The sequence below is a fragment of the Chinchilla lanigera genome, unplaced genomic scaffold (genome assembly GCF_000276665.1).
Source record: "Chinchilla lanigera isolate Chin_1 unplaced genomic scaffold, ChiLan1.0 scaffold00020, whole genome shotgun sequence".
NCBI classification, from domain to species: domain Eukaryota; kingdom Metazoa; phylum Chordata; class Mammalia; order Rodentia; family Chinchillidae; genus Chinchilla; species Chinchilla lanigera.
Window position 1 is genome coordinate 29,650,888 of NW_004955421.1, and position 15,136 is coordinate 29,666,023.

Genomic DNA, 15,136 nt, shown 5'->3' on the forward strand with positions numbered 1-15,136 from the left:
TAGGCTCTGTGTGCTTTTCAAAACATATTGGATGTTTTACACCTCATGGACACAGAATACTGAGGACAAATACCTGGGAGGCAATAGGACAGTAAGGCTAACTTTGGAAGTTTGTACATATGTATATGCACATGTGTGTGTATTCTTTCAATATATCCTTAGAATATTACCTGGAATTTATCTGTGACAATGGTGCAGGTATGGTTAGGGGCTCATGTGCTAAAATTTAATCTCCATTGTGAGATATGAAGAGGGAAACTTTATCCCATATGGCATTTAGTAGTAGAGACTTTGGGAAGTGATTAGCAGTAGATAAGCCCACTAGTAGACCCTGTGATTGAATTACAATGGCTTTATAAGAAGAGGCGGGGAGAGAGCAGGGTCTACACATATTTGTGCCCCCTCTCTCTTGCCATGTAATGCCCCACACTGCCTTGAGATTCTGCCAGTGAAAGGAAATCAGCAGGTCAGAGCCCTTGAACTTTTAGAACTGCAAACTGAGTGAACCTCTGCTCTTTATAAAGACACCTCATCTTGGGTATTTCATTATAGTAATGCAAAATGGACAAACACAAATATTATCTAACTTTACATGTTATATCACACACACCTTACATATTATGCTTGTTCATGTTATATATGCTTACATTCTGTATATACTTTACCCATAACACAAACTTTACAGGCAACCTCAACTTCAGAGTGGGGATCTGAACATATATGTGTGTCCTTGCCCTCATGCCCTCTGTCACAAGCCCTGGGATTACCCTCCCACCGTGGCTCCCTAAATTCACACCAACACGGCCTCCCTTCCCGACTGCTCTGACCACCTCCAACCTTGCTCACCCTGGCAGTTCCCAGGCTAGTCCAGATTTCAGGGAGAACCCGAACAGGACAACCACTTTGGGTGAGCAGCCAGCTGGCACTGCCTTGGGTCAGAGGCTCATGTGGAAAGTTGCAGCTTCGCACTGCTCCTCAGGAGCCTGGGTATGCCATGTGCAAAGGTGAAGAAAGGTACACGCCGAGCCAGCGTCATAGTAACCAAATCACCCACAGTACACGTGCTGCTGGCCAGAGCGGTGACAGAGGAACAGCACTGGTTATTTGCTGGCTGGCGGTACTGGGATCTCAGTAGCTCTGGGTCCTGCTGGCACAGTCAGCTTGGCAAACTAGGGCTGGTTAGCCTTGCCTGGCTTCTTGTCCTTCCTAGTACTCCTGCCAGCTTTTGATAGTCGTCACCAGTGGGACGAGACTGTCGTGACTGTCCTACGCTGGGGCCACGTGATTCTACCCAGGACAGTTCTACCCAGTGGGCAGGAAAACACACACTGCAATCATCGTGGCTCGTATGTTGAGTCCTGCAACCAACAGCTTCGTATTCTTTCCTCACTGCAAGTCTTGCTTTCTGTCAGATCTTTGTAGGAGGTATTAAAAACGCTGCAAAGCCCCCTTTCGCAAGAGGTAAGTTCTTAAGATACAGACAAAATTGACTAGAGAGCGATGAACTTGAGATTTCTGACCAGAGCCACCCTGCATCAGCAGAGGCTATAAATTTAATACTTCTCTGCTGTCGGCACTAATAAGTTAGCCCAATCCTGCCCCTTTTCAAAGGACAAGTAATGAATACAAGTCCTGGTTATTCAGACGGATATAGGTACAAATATTTCCAATACATCATTTTTTAGATGTATTTTTTTATTTCAAAAGCTCCCTTCATCCGTTGAAGAATGAAGTTGGTGACAATTTATCTTTCTTCTGATGTTAACATTTCTTTTTCGGTGTGAAATCTCTTCATCTGCAGACGGTTTGTGGGAGAAATGAATAGTTCTAAGACTGAATAAATGCAACAATGGACAGCATAATCAGTGTGCTACTCTGATGTCTAAATTGTCCTTCAATTAAGTTTGAGAGGTTTGTGAGAGCTTTAATTGATCTCTTTTTAGATACAATGAGCTATCAAAACTGGAATACTAAATAACAGGCTTTTTTGTCAGCATCTGCTATTAAAGGGACCAGGACCTATTTTCAAATGTGTCCCCAGCATATGGAGTACAGAGGGGGCTCTTGGTTGGTTCTGCAGCCCACCTGGAGGGCACCTCACAGGAGCTATTCTGGCAAGGTTGGATGTCCCAGATGCCCAAGCCTCTTCCCCAAGGACTAGAGAAGATGGGTAGCGTGCTAAGATTCAGTTTTTCAGACCTTCATTTCAGAATCACGTTTTTCTGTCTGTGAATGCCATCATCCTAGGACATGGGAGTACAGAGAGTAAGGAGAGAGAAGTTACCCCATAGGTTTCAGGTATGGAATCTCATCTGCTCCAACAATCAAACTCGAGAAAACACATTATCACTCTGCACAGGGCCTGACACAGTCCAGACTTCTTTTGGCAGGTGCTAAAAATGCCTTGGACAACAGCATGCTCACAGAGATGGCTGTGGTCACAGTATGCAGGCCACATCTGAGTGGGTATAGTCTGTCCCAAGAGGCGCAGATGAGACTCCTGGCCCCGTGGATCATTTCACGAGGCATCCGTGCCAGTAGGTCACGGGTGCTGCTGCCCAGAATGTTCTGGGTGGCATAAACTGACTATTTATATTGTTTCTGACAGGGTTGTCTACTGAGAAATTCTCTTTGTTCGTCAAGTTGTTGAGTGCTGTATGCTTCTCATCTTCAGGCCACAGACTTTCTGTGAGGGACAAGAAAACATGTATCAGCCAGCAACAAAAAACTGCAAATAAAGCCATGTTTTCTTACTTTCTGCTTTTGAGAATGAAAAGCTTGATTTGGTGCCTAGCTTTAAAAAAAGTTAGAGCTGCCACTACTCAGATAAAATCCAAACTGTCTGTTGCACCTCTAATTATGCGCTTGCCTTCTGGGTAAAATGGTACTGTTCAATTATTGTTTTTTGTTCACTTGTCAGCTACCAAAAAATTATCACTGCCTTCAAACCATAAAAGAACAGAAATTCTGCAAATTGCTTTTTAAACGTAGTTACTTCATACCCAATACCTCTCTGCAGAGTGTCAGAAACTGTAGAATGCTACGTTGCATGCAAACTGTATTTAAAGTGGCTGTTTCAATGATTTGTTGTACATTATGTAATTTTATTGAAATGATTCCTTTTGTCACCACTTTCAATATGCTTCACTTTGACACTTCCTACTTATCACATAAAATATATGTTTGATTCAGCCCCTGTAAATAAAAGCAAAATTGTCAAACAGTAGCGTGCTGCTTTAAATTCCTCAGTGAAATGAGGGTGATAACCAGCTATAGTAGGCAGATTAACTACAGGACTTCAGGAAAGATGAACTTCTATCTTTTTCAGTGTCTGAATCATTCTTTACCTTTCGCTTGTTTTTGCTTTCCTCCATTTTAGGAAAATGGAGCCCACCTAGTTAGTACAGTCTAGTCCCTAGTTAGTACAGTCTAGTCTAAGTTAGTACAGTTAGTACCAGACTAGACTTAGGGACGAGAGAAACAACATCAGCTACTGTTTAGTGAGGACTGAGTGTGTGCAAGACTTTCCTTACTCTTATGATCAAGTTTTTGCTTCAAACTTATGCAGTAAGTAGCATAGTTTCTGAACCAAATTTTTAATAAAAAGTTTAGCCAATCATAAGTGTCATGGCAAGACCCAAGCCGGGTAATATCATGAAGCCAGATGTTGAAATGAGATTGACTCCCTTCATGTTTCCATTTTCAGCCTGTTAACATTATTATCCTTTTGCTGTAACTTCATAGAGGAAACCCTTACCTTAGACCCAAAATATTCAAGTCCCAATTCTGGGGAGGCTCCTTCCTTCTTTGTTCTGAGACTCCTCAATTGTTGTCTCTCATACTGATGCTAAGCATGGTGACTAATGTCTTTAATCTAGAACTCTGAGTGGCTGAAGCAGGAGAATCACAAGTTCATGCCCAGCCTCGACAACTTAGCGACTTAGCAAGACCCCATCTCAAAATAAAGAGGGCTGGGGATATAGCTCAGTATAAAGGCCCTAGCTTCAATCCTGGTTATTGTAGAGAGAAAGATGAGAGAAAGAAAGAAAGAAAGTAAAGAAAGAAAGAAAGAAAGAAAGAAAGAAAGAAAGAAAGAAAGAAAGAAAGAAAGAAAGAGTTCATATTTATGAACTTACTTTCAATTTTTAATGAGCAATATCAATCTCTTCATTTTGCTTGGGATGGTTTGGGCTCCAAAACTTTAAAATTGGTCATTTTACATCAGAGTCCTGATACAGATGATTTTAGTTATTTGCAAAATAAATATGCAAAGTAGATTTCATAGTTGAGAATAATTCAAAAACTTCACAGTGAGCCTCTATATTAGGTGTTGCTTAGTGCTTAGGGAACTAAGTCAGTATTACACCTACATTTTCCATAAGCTTTTTCAGTTGATAAAGTCCTCTGACCCCATATGGCAAAGAGAAAGGCAGCCCTAAGATTTATAGAACAACACCATGCTGGGAGTCAAAAGAATCTGTCCACACAGCTGCTATGCCAACATACTGTAGATCTGGTGACTTAAATAACAGAGACTTGTTTTCCCCAGTTCTGGAGGCTGGGAGTCAAAGATCAGGGTGCTCATGCTGGTAAGTGAGGTTCTTCATGAGGTCACTCTTCTGGCTCACAGATGATGCCTCTTACTCCAACTTCATGTGATAGAGAAAAGGAGCTTTGGTCTCTTGCCCTGTTTACCAGGAACCCCCATGACATCACTTGACCTCTAACTCTAATTCCCTTCCACAGCCCTTACCCCCAATACCATCCCTTAGATGTCAGCACTTAGCTGCATGAACTTGGGGAGACACATTCTATCATTAACAAAGGGATTGGAATAGTCCTCCTGTGCTTCTTGGGGCTGGTTGGTAGACATAGGCCTTTACCTTTTCTTTCTTTCTAAGAAACCAGGACTCTACTCTTTAGAAAATCAGGAGACAGATTTTCCTTTTGCCTCCCACTGAAAAAAACACAATTGGGAAGGAAGAGATTTGGCTTTAACCTAGATTCTTTGATCCAACCATGTCCTTGCACCATAGTAGACCAACATTTAACATCTGTAATTTCTACTGACTGGAAGAGGTATGGGAAGGTGGGTCAGGGACAAGGAGATTGAGGGCAGGCAGCCACTGATCTGGCCCAGAGAAGTCACACTCTATTAGGAGGCCACAAGGAAGTGGAGGCATGGATCTTCTCTGGACAACTTGAGTTATGTTGACAGCGTCCCCTCAAAGGGAAGCAAGTGACATGGCAGCAGATGAAACATGCTTCACTGTCACCTTCCACCAAGAATAAATGGATGGCCTAGAATCTCACCATCAGTGACATTGCTGTCTGGGGAGAAATGGAAGAGTTGAGTTTGATGTTATAAATCACCATAATTTGTTACAATTTCCAAAGACAAATATGACAGGGTGGAATTACTTTGCAGCGCTGAGGCAGTCATTTGCAGAAGCCATAAAGTGCCAATATAAATCTGAGGACAAGATATATTTAATCTGAGGAAACAGCACACTATGACTTCAGGATGTTGTGTTCACCAAGAACTTAGCTACACTGATGCTGAAGTATTGCTGAGTGTTCACTCCGTTTCACCCTCTGAATCTAACTGGTTCTTCTGTGAAGATTTGTTAAGAGCTGGAAAGGATTCTCCTCTGTGTTTCACGTGTGCTCTGTGGGGGAGAGAAAAGCTTGTTTCTCTGTTACCAGCAAGGAGGATAACAGCTAAGTATTGGCAGAATGCAGGATTCCATGTGGCTTCTGCAGCCACAACAGATTGGAGGTGGGGACAAGAGGAGCATTCTGCTTTATGGGCGTCCTGAACTTTCCATCGCTAGCTGATGGAGAAGTGGCACTGATTTTGTTGCATGTTGGCTCACTCGTGCAGCCTCCTCTTTCTTCATAGCTCTCTGCAACCACTGTTGCATTATTTTCCTCTTGGTTCTGCGGCTGCATGCATGAGTCATAATTCTTAGAAACAGGTGCTAGCTGAAGCTTCCAAAAATGAAAGCATAGGAAAATACAGCAAGCACAGTCAGTAATGCAAACTAATTCTGAGCTTTTCTACCTTAGAGATAGTTTTAGAAACATCAAAGAATGAAACAGCAATGAAAAAAAGCAAAAAAGATTGGTTACTCCTAGAAAATCTGATGGCTGGTGTTTTGATCTGCCTCATGTAAGGGATTCATCTTGGATCCTAAGAGCTGTGAACTCTTGTCCTGATCCTGACCATACAAATAATACCAGCACCATCTCTCTTTCACTGTGCTGTCATATGGACAGACAAGAGAAGTAGGTTCCAGTAGGTTCACTCAAAAGACAGGAAAAGTAGGTTTTAAAAAAAACAGTATGTCACTCTTCCCCCCAAACCAGGAGTATGTGATGTAGAAAAAGTCATTATAAAAATAAAATGTAGTAGTTGTAGCTCAGTTTCTCAGAACATCTCCTCTGCAAGGAGTGTGAAGAGCCCAGGGTGTCCTCAGTGTCCCTGAATCAGTCCATGGCATCCTGAATCTTCCTTTGAACTATGGGAATGGCTGGGTAGAGTGCGTTCCCTGACCATGCAACTAGTGTCTGCACTATCTCTCTTTTGCTGTGATGTCATATGGACACAGAAAGAGTAGATTAGCCAGAAATAGCTCCCAACATCTCTCCAAATACAGGAAAAATTGCTTTAAAGAAAACTGTATGTGTCACTTTATCATGGTCCCGTGCCTTGGCAAGCTGTAGCAATATAGAACCACTTCAGAAGTCCCCCTGACAAATACGACCGCTCCTAGGTAACTTCCAGGTAGTTTTAAAGCAAACCTCAGTGGTAACTGCACTTACTCTTTAGGATGTGCACAATTCCCAGGAGTGCCCCAGGGGTCTAGCGGTAGCCCTTGTTTCCCTGGCAGTCCAGGACTCTGAGATTCCCAGTTCAAAGGTCACGATAAGAGGTCAAACGTGATCAAACATGGTAGGATAAGGAAGCAGACACTTGGAACAATCCTGTTACTTTTTTCACTTTCTGGCCTTTGACATTTTACCCAAGTATGCACGGTGAGCTTCTTGTTCATTCTGGCTGCTCCAGTCCTGGCCACTTTCTTGAATGTGGAATTCCTCTGTCTAATTTTCTAGGTGTTACAAAAACCCTTTAAACTCTACATGTTATCAGTGACTTTGATGACACGGGAAGCTTATACACAGAGAGTGGGTTTCTGAGCCTCATCACTTGTGGAATCTTGAGCTCTGTATGCCTAACATCTGAGGGTTCAAGCTAAAGGGGGAGCTATCTCCCAAGATTATTTCTAATGACAACTGAAGCCACAGAAATCAAAGTAAATGGTTACCTGACCACGCTTCTAACCTGAATAAAATTTTCTTTATGTGCCTTACCCACCTATAATGTGACTCATATTTATTACCAACTTCCTCCCACTCAACACCTGAAATCTCTTAAAATTCAGTTTATGGCGTTGTCCTTAGAGAACACCACACCTCTGTTCATGAACCTTGTGCTTTATTTTCCTCTCGGGGCCGTTGTCTGTGTTTCCTTGGCCTGGAGACTGTCCCCGCCGTTTGATCAGAAACAAAAACTGCTGAGGTATCATCTGCCTCCCGTAGCCCAGATGTGACCATCACAGGCTGCCTGGGTGATGGGACCTACAAACCTGTTAGACTCTGTGTCAAAGAATAAATTGCATTGAGTTAACATGCAATCTGTTTGCATAGTTCACTAGAATAGACTCATTGGTGCCAGGATGGTATCTTGTTCCTGTCCCTGAACCACGGTCTCTCCAAACTGAAACTTTCATTAGCCACCAGTGACCATGACAGAGTATGGCAATTGGTCCCAAGTCATTACTTGGAAAGAGTACCTTATTAGGTGATATTTGACACAAAAGGAAAGCAAAGATAATTCCTGTCTTTAAGGGCAAGTCATCTTTCAGTGATGTTAGTAAGCTGGGATATGGTACCTAAAACTTTCTACCAGAATAAATACTCATGACTCTAGCAAGAAACTGCTTGAAAGCAAGGCTTTTTGCTTGTCCCTCTGCCCCTCATTTTGTCTAGCACAGATCTGTGCCCCTAGGAGAAAAAGGGGCTAATTGCTGGCCTCTTATAAACAACCCTCCAGTGACCCACCCTAGGGACACTACAGAAACTACTGACTTTCTCCTGCATGAGGCAACTATTGACCCTTCCTGTTCAGAGTTCCTATCTCTTGTAGCCACTGCCATATTTCTTTCAAGAATCCTCTCTCCCCGTACCTTTATATGGATGAATGTCACACTGGCTCCTAAGCACCCACTCACCTTCCCAAGGTTCTCTAGGACTCTATTCTCCACTGAATTTAGGCTAGAACAACTACCGAAGATGCTAAAGAGACCAGAAGTTAGAAAACTGCAACACCCTCGGAATTTATAAGGGACACATCTTGAGTATTTTGAGAAGTGCCAAATTTGTGAACCCAGTCAGATACTTCATCTGATGCATCCTGTGTATCAATGTGTGAGCCGATGTGCAAATCAGCCCTGCTCTCAACAGCCCCCCATCAGCTTTCCAGGTTTCAAGTGCATTTTACATTTGTCTTGACCTAAATCACCACTCGTGTGTCTTTACTTTGCTCAGCAAGGGTGGACATGAGCGTTATGGCTTGTGTCTAGGTGTCACCGGAAAGCTTCATGCAGTCATGGGGGGTAGGCTTTTCAGAGGTGGCTGAGTCTAGAATGTGTGATTTGTTCATAGTGCAATGCTGGGATTAAGGGTGAGCGATTGCTGGATCAGTCCACTGATTGGACTGGCACCACCCTAATCCCAGTAGACTGGATTCAATATAAGGAACAGAAAGAGGCTTATCTCTTGTGTTGCTTTTGCTGTCTGCTGCTGTTATGAAATGTTGCCCCTCTGCCATGTGCCTCCCTACCTTAGAGTGAGCCAACTACAAACTGTGAGCTAAATAAACCTTTCCCCTTTTAACTTTGGGTGTTGGGTATCTTGTCTCAGCAATGAGAGGAAAATAACTAAGACAATAGGGAATATGAACAGGACGTACTAAAGACCTTGCAAGTTGTTCTGGCCTTTAAATTTTAGTGGAGGAAATGGTTCTCTAATCCTTTTTACACTTAGGGTTTTAAGAAACCAAATTTCCCCCCAAGTCTTTTTATCTTGGGTATACAGGGAAAAATTTCAATCAGTCATGTTATTAGGGTATTAGTCATCAAAGATATTTTTTAAAGTAATGACAAATAATTAGATTAAAATTGTTTCTAGTGAGACAATATGGTTTTTACACATGCAGGTCCGATTTATTTCACTTATGAGTATGGTGTCTAGTTGTTCCCATTTACCTATAAAAGCTTCGAGTTTACCTTTCTTTACAGCTGAATAATATTCCATTATATAAAAATACCACAACCTTTTTATTCATTCCTAAGTGGATGGGCATTTGGGTTGCTTCCACAATTTAGCTATTACAAATTGCACTGCTGTGAACATGGGTGCACATATATCACTGTGATATGATGTATTCAGTTCTGCTGGGAAAATACCCAGAAGTGAAATAGCTGGGTTGAATGGGGCCTCTAGTCCTAGTTTACTGAATAATCTCCTAACTGATTTCCACAGAGGTTATACCAATCTACACTCCCACCAGCAGTGGAGAATTCTTCTTTCTCCACAGCCTACCCAGCATTTGTTATTGATTGATTTCTTAATGATAGCCATTCTTACTGGGGTGATATGGAATCTCAGTGTTGCTCTAATTTGCACTTCTCTAATGACTAATGATGTTGAACATTTTCTCATGTGTTTATTTGCCATTTGTATTTCCTTATCTGAGAAGTGTGTATTCATCTCAGATGCCCATTTTTGGATTGGGTCTTTGAATATGGGGGGCTGATGGTTTTTAAAACTTTATATGTTCTAGATAGAAGTCCTTTGTCCGAGGGACAGTCAGCTAAAATTTATTCCCAATTTGTGGGTTTTCTTTTTACTCTGCTAGTGATTTCTTTAGATGTGCAAAAACTTTTCAGTAAGATGAGATCCCAGTTGTTCATTCTTTGAAGTATTTCCCATGCAGTTTTGTTTTTAACAACTCTCTGCCTACCGCTATTTCAAGATTTTTACCTACTTTCTTTTCCAGTAGATTTAGTTTCTGTTTTAATATTGAGTTCTGTGATCCATTTGACTTGCATTTGGTGCATGGTAATAGACATGGGTCTATTTTCAGTCTTCAGCATGTGGCAAACCAGTTTTTCCAGCACCATTTGTTAAAGAAGCTATCTTTCTTCCAGTGAACTTGTTTGGCCTCTTTTTGAGAGATCAGGTGGCTGAGTGTGTTTGTGGTTGTACCTGTTTCTTCCAGTCTGTTCCGTTGATCCTCAGTTCTTTTTTTTTAGCCAGTACCATGTTGATTTTAATACAGTTGCTTTGTAATATAATTTCAGGTCAGGGATTGTGATACCACTTGACTTGTCTTTGTTGCCCAGAATTGCTTTTGCTATTCTGGGTCTCTTCTGTTTCCAGATGAATTTTAGGAAAAACTAAGAGGTATGATAGATATTATGAAACAAAAATAATCTGTTCAAAAGTAAAGACCAACTAGGATGAGGGAAAAGAGAAAAGAGAGAAGGGAAAAATTATGTATATATGTGTACACAAGATAGTTAACATAGTTGTACTACTGACTTCTGTTGCTCTATTGAAAGGACCAGTTATTGTTTAACTGTTTGATCAATCTTAAATGTCTATATCTGTTTACATGAGTAACCAATTTGAAGATATCAATATGCAGTACAACAACCATTGTTAATTTTCTATCACCCTGTCTGGAATTCACTATTGGTTGTATTGTTTTTGTTATTTTGTAAATGTATGTGTGTTTGTTAATATTTTCATTCCTTTATCTTTAAAATAAAAAAATGTTTCTAAAAGCACATGATCAGCCACAGATGCTGATTGGCTTTATAGGAGCCACAGTGGTCAAATAAAATGCAGAAAGGAAAGGCAACAGGTGTTTTTAAGCACCCGTAGACTTAGTGGGCTCCTTAATATGCTGACTGTATCTCCAATGTGGAAACTGAATATGTGTCAATCTTTTCCAAGTTATTTTTTTCAGCCTGTAAATATCTTGAAACACAGATTGGGAAATATCCCAGTAGAACATTATTAATTTATCCAGGGGCCATCCAGGGCCTGTATTTTGTGACAAAGACATCCAGGATTTTCCTTCACTAAAGTACTGCAGAGATAGGAATGAAAATGGCCTTGGGGCGCTAAACATTCCCAAAGTGTTCCCAAAGTGGCCTGCGTTCCTGGTAGGAGTCTCATCACGGCAAAGCCCCTGTCACCGCCTGCACACTAGTAATTATAAGATGATGTTTACATAAGTAATGATGATTATAGCTCTTTACTGTCCAGGGCAAATGGGAAAATGTAATGAGTGTTTGCTTCAGTGGAGGTTGAATGCCAGGACCCCAGCCTTACAGCACCTCCGGAGTAATGAAATGGAATGCTATTTCTCCCCTTCATTTAAGTGAGATCTCATTACAGGCACTGCCTGGATGCCTGTAGGTTTATGTGGGTCTCCTGGGGACAAGCCTGAGGTGTTGAGATGTGCCTTATTATGAAGATTTATGCTCATTGAAAATCCTCGATTCTCCATCCACACACACCCATTTATATTTTCAGGTTCTGGCCTAGTGCTTCTCTACCCACCCACCAAAATAAATGCATTATGGACCAGTTGAGGGAATGGGCCTCAAGCCATTAACCAGCCAGTCATATCTTCCCAAAGAAATGTTTTGGTTTTCCATCATTACTGCTGGTGATTGAGTTTATAAAAACCCCAGGATCAATTCATGACATTGTCTCAATGGCCCGGGCTGAACTGCCCGGCATGTGGTTTATGAGACAGTGGCTGGGGACACTGCCCAACGAAGTGTGGATAATTTCTATGAGATGACATTTCTAAACAATTTGACGCCCTTTCTAGACATGATCCCCCACATCATCAGGAAAGTGGCCCACAGAATTTATGTGGCCTTCTGGAAGAAGAAGAATACTTTGCTGTAGCTCACCGAGCCCAGGGCACCCTGCCAGTGCTTCATGATTTCACTGTTACAGCTGCGACCAGCATATTCCTTGGGCAACTCTCTCCTCATGCGCTTACTGTCAACTGTTAGTGAAATATACTGTAAAGAAGTGAATCAGCCATTGTCTTACTTCAGTTTTTTGTATTAAAGTGTTTTAGCTAAATAATTTGCAACCTACCATTTGCTGAGTATAGTCACTATTTCTAACCCCTCACCAAGATGGCCAAGGGAGTGTTCATCCTTGTTTTCCAGTTGGGAACTAGAGCTTAGAAGTCTTTCTTAAAGCCACACACCCCACTCCAACACCCACTCATCCTCTATGGGGCTGAAGTCTCACACACTGTTTGCTCACTGGATCAATAGCTTAAGAGCTCACCAGATATGAACAAAATATACAACGACTGATTATACAATACTATATAGAGATTTAATGCAATCCCCATCAAATACTACCAGATTTTATCACAAAACTAGAAAAAAATAATTCTAAAAATCGTATGGAGACAAAAGAGACCGAGAACAGCCAGTAGCCCCGGGCAACAAGAGCGAGGAAGAAGGCATTATAATCCTCAGTTTCAGGTTATGCTATGACACTGCAGTAGTAAAAAAGCATGGTACTGGCACAAAAACAGACATATTGACCAATGGAATAGAATAGAGACTGAAACAATAACACTAAGCACCTTACAGTAACACCAAGCACCTTAAACTATCTGATTTTTGACAAGGGGCTAATAATATGCAAGAGAAGAAATAGCCTCTTTAGCAATAGTGCTAGGGAAACTATTCACACAGAAGAACACATCTAGATCCACATTTATCACTTTATAATAAAATAAAATCAAAATGGATCAAACGTAAACACTGAATCTGCTGGAAGAAAACACTGATCAAAGTTCTGAAGGCATAGGCAAAGACTTTCTCAACACAGTCCCAACTGGACAAGGAAGAGCACTGCTGTGGCTTATTTTTAGATATCCCCCCTAAAGTCTCATGTGGTCATAGGTGGAGCTTTTTCAGAGGTGGCTGGATCTAGAGTGTGTGATGCTATGAAGTAAGTGAAGGGATTCATGGTGCAGTGCCAGGAATACTGATGTTAGGGTTAGGGGTGTGAGTGCTAATAGAAATTCTTCTGGTAAAGACCAGGTTCAAGAGGTTCTGCCAGGAAAAAGGACTGCATTAGCTGCTGGCCTCCAGACATTGTGTGTTATGGCTTGGCAAAAAGTTTGTCTGCACTTTTCACCTGTCAAGGGACTTTGCCTGAGGCTAAGATTAAGGTTGGAAGACTTATTAATCTGGCAGAAGAAATTTCAGGGCAGTCTAATGTTGAGGCAGTCACATGGCTACTGTTGAGGGCTTTTACCAAGATTTATGTTGAAAATCAGGAGCAAAGAGCCCAGAATAATGACTTAAAACATTTTGAGTTTGGCCAGAAAAGAAGCTCCTATAAAATTGTGCCCTGCAAAGACAAGAGAAACTGGTCACTGAAAACATTCTTAAGAAAAAGTCAAATACTTAGGAGAAGACAACAGAAAAAGTGGACTGAGGACAATTCAAGGACCAGCAGGGCTCCAGTGTTTGCAGCTTCAGAGTTGCAAAGGTGAAAGATTTTGTTTTGAGAAGAGAACCCCAGAGCACCATGTTCCAGAATATGGTGACCTAGAAAAATTTTTCCTTGGGATTTGATTCATAGGCACTCAAACCTGACAGCCAAGAGACAAGGAGGCCTGGCTACTGCTACAGCTGGTACCAGATCTTGGTATCACCCAAGCGGTGCTGGTTTTAGGTGCATGAAGAATGTAAGAGTTGTGGGGTCAGGAAGGCTTCCACTTGGATTTCAGAAGAAGGCCTGGGATTCCAGGAAATGTGCCCCTGAGAGGGCGGTATGTGATGCTGTGAGTGTGAAGCTGAAGGTTCTCCAGAAGTGTGGAGAAGACAGGAACATGGATCATCTGAGGAAAATAACAGAATCATCCCATGAGAGAAGTCATGAGAGCTACAATCACCAGTAGTATCATAGGGTGGAGCCACCCAAGTCCTCTGGAGCCCACAACTTGCCACAGATTGCTAGGGATGCTGGGGTGGAAATGTGGGATTTAATGTTTGCCATGCTGGATTTTGGTCTTGCTTGTTCCCATCCCTTGTTATACCCCTGCTTGTAACTTTTGGAATGGAAACATTTATCTTGTGCCATTGACTATTAGAAGTGCTTAATTTTCTTTTCATTTGTACAGGGGCTTGTAGCTAAGAATCAGCCTTAAATCTGAGAGGAGAATTTAGACTTAGACTTTTCAGCAATGCTGAAGCTGTTAGGACTTTGGGAACTCTTGGAAATGGGCTAAATGCCTTTTGCATCAAAGGGTATACAAGAGTCTTTGAGGGGTTGGGGAAGAATGTTATGGCTTGTGGTTAGATGTCCCCCAAAAGCTTCCTGCAGTTTTTCATAGGTGGGGCTTTTTCACATAGGTGGGTTGAATCTAGAGTGTATGATGCTGGAATTGATTCATGATGCAATGATAGGATCAAAGGCACTAGGATTAGGGGTATAAATATTATCTACCCTAAGCAGCCTGGATAAGGTATAAGGCATAGAAAGGGCTGTGATTGTCCCTTGTTACTTTGTTACCTTCTACCTACTATGAACTGTTTCTCCTCTATAATGCCATGCTGCCTTTGGACATCAGGGACTTTGTCTCAGAAGTGGGAAAAGTAACTAAGACAAGCACCAAGAATCAACAAAGGAGATTATGTCATACTAACAAGACTTGCAAAGCAAGAGAAATAGCCAATAGAGTGAAGAGACTACTTACAGAATGGAAAGAAGATTACCAGCTATTCTTCATACAAAAACTAATATGGAAAATATATAAAGAACTAAAAAAAGGTAGATCCCTCAAAATGAAAGACTTAAACAAAAAATCAGTTAGTGTAATGAATACACATTGTGTAGAAGAAATGCAAATGACCAGTGAATGTTCATCACCTTTGGCCATTAGAGAGATGCAAATCCAGCACTGAAACTCCACCCACTCCAGTAGGAACAGCTATCAGCAAAGACGCAA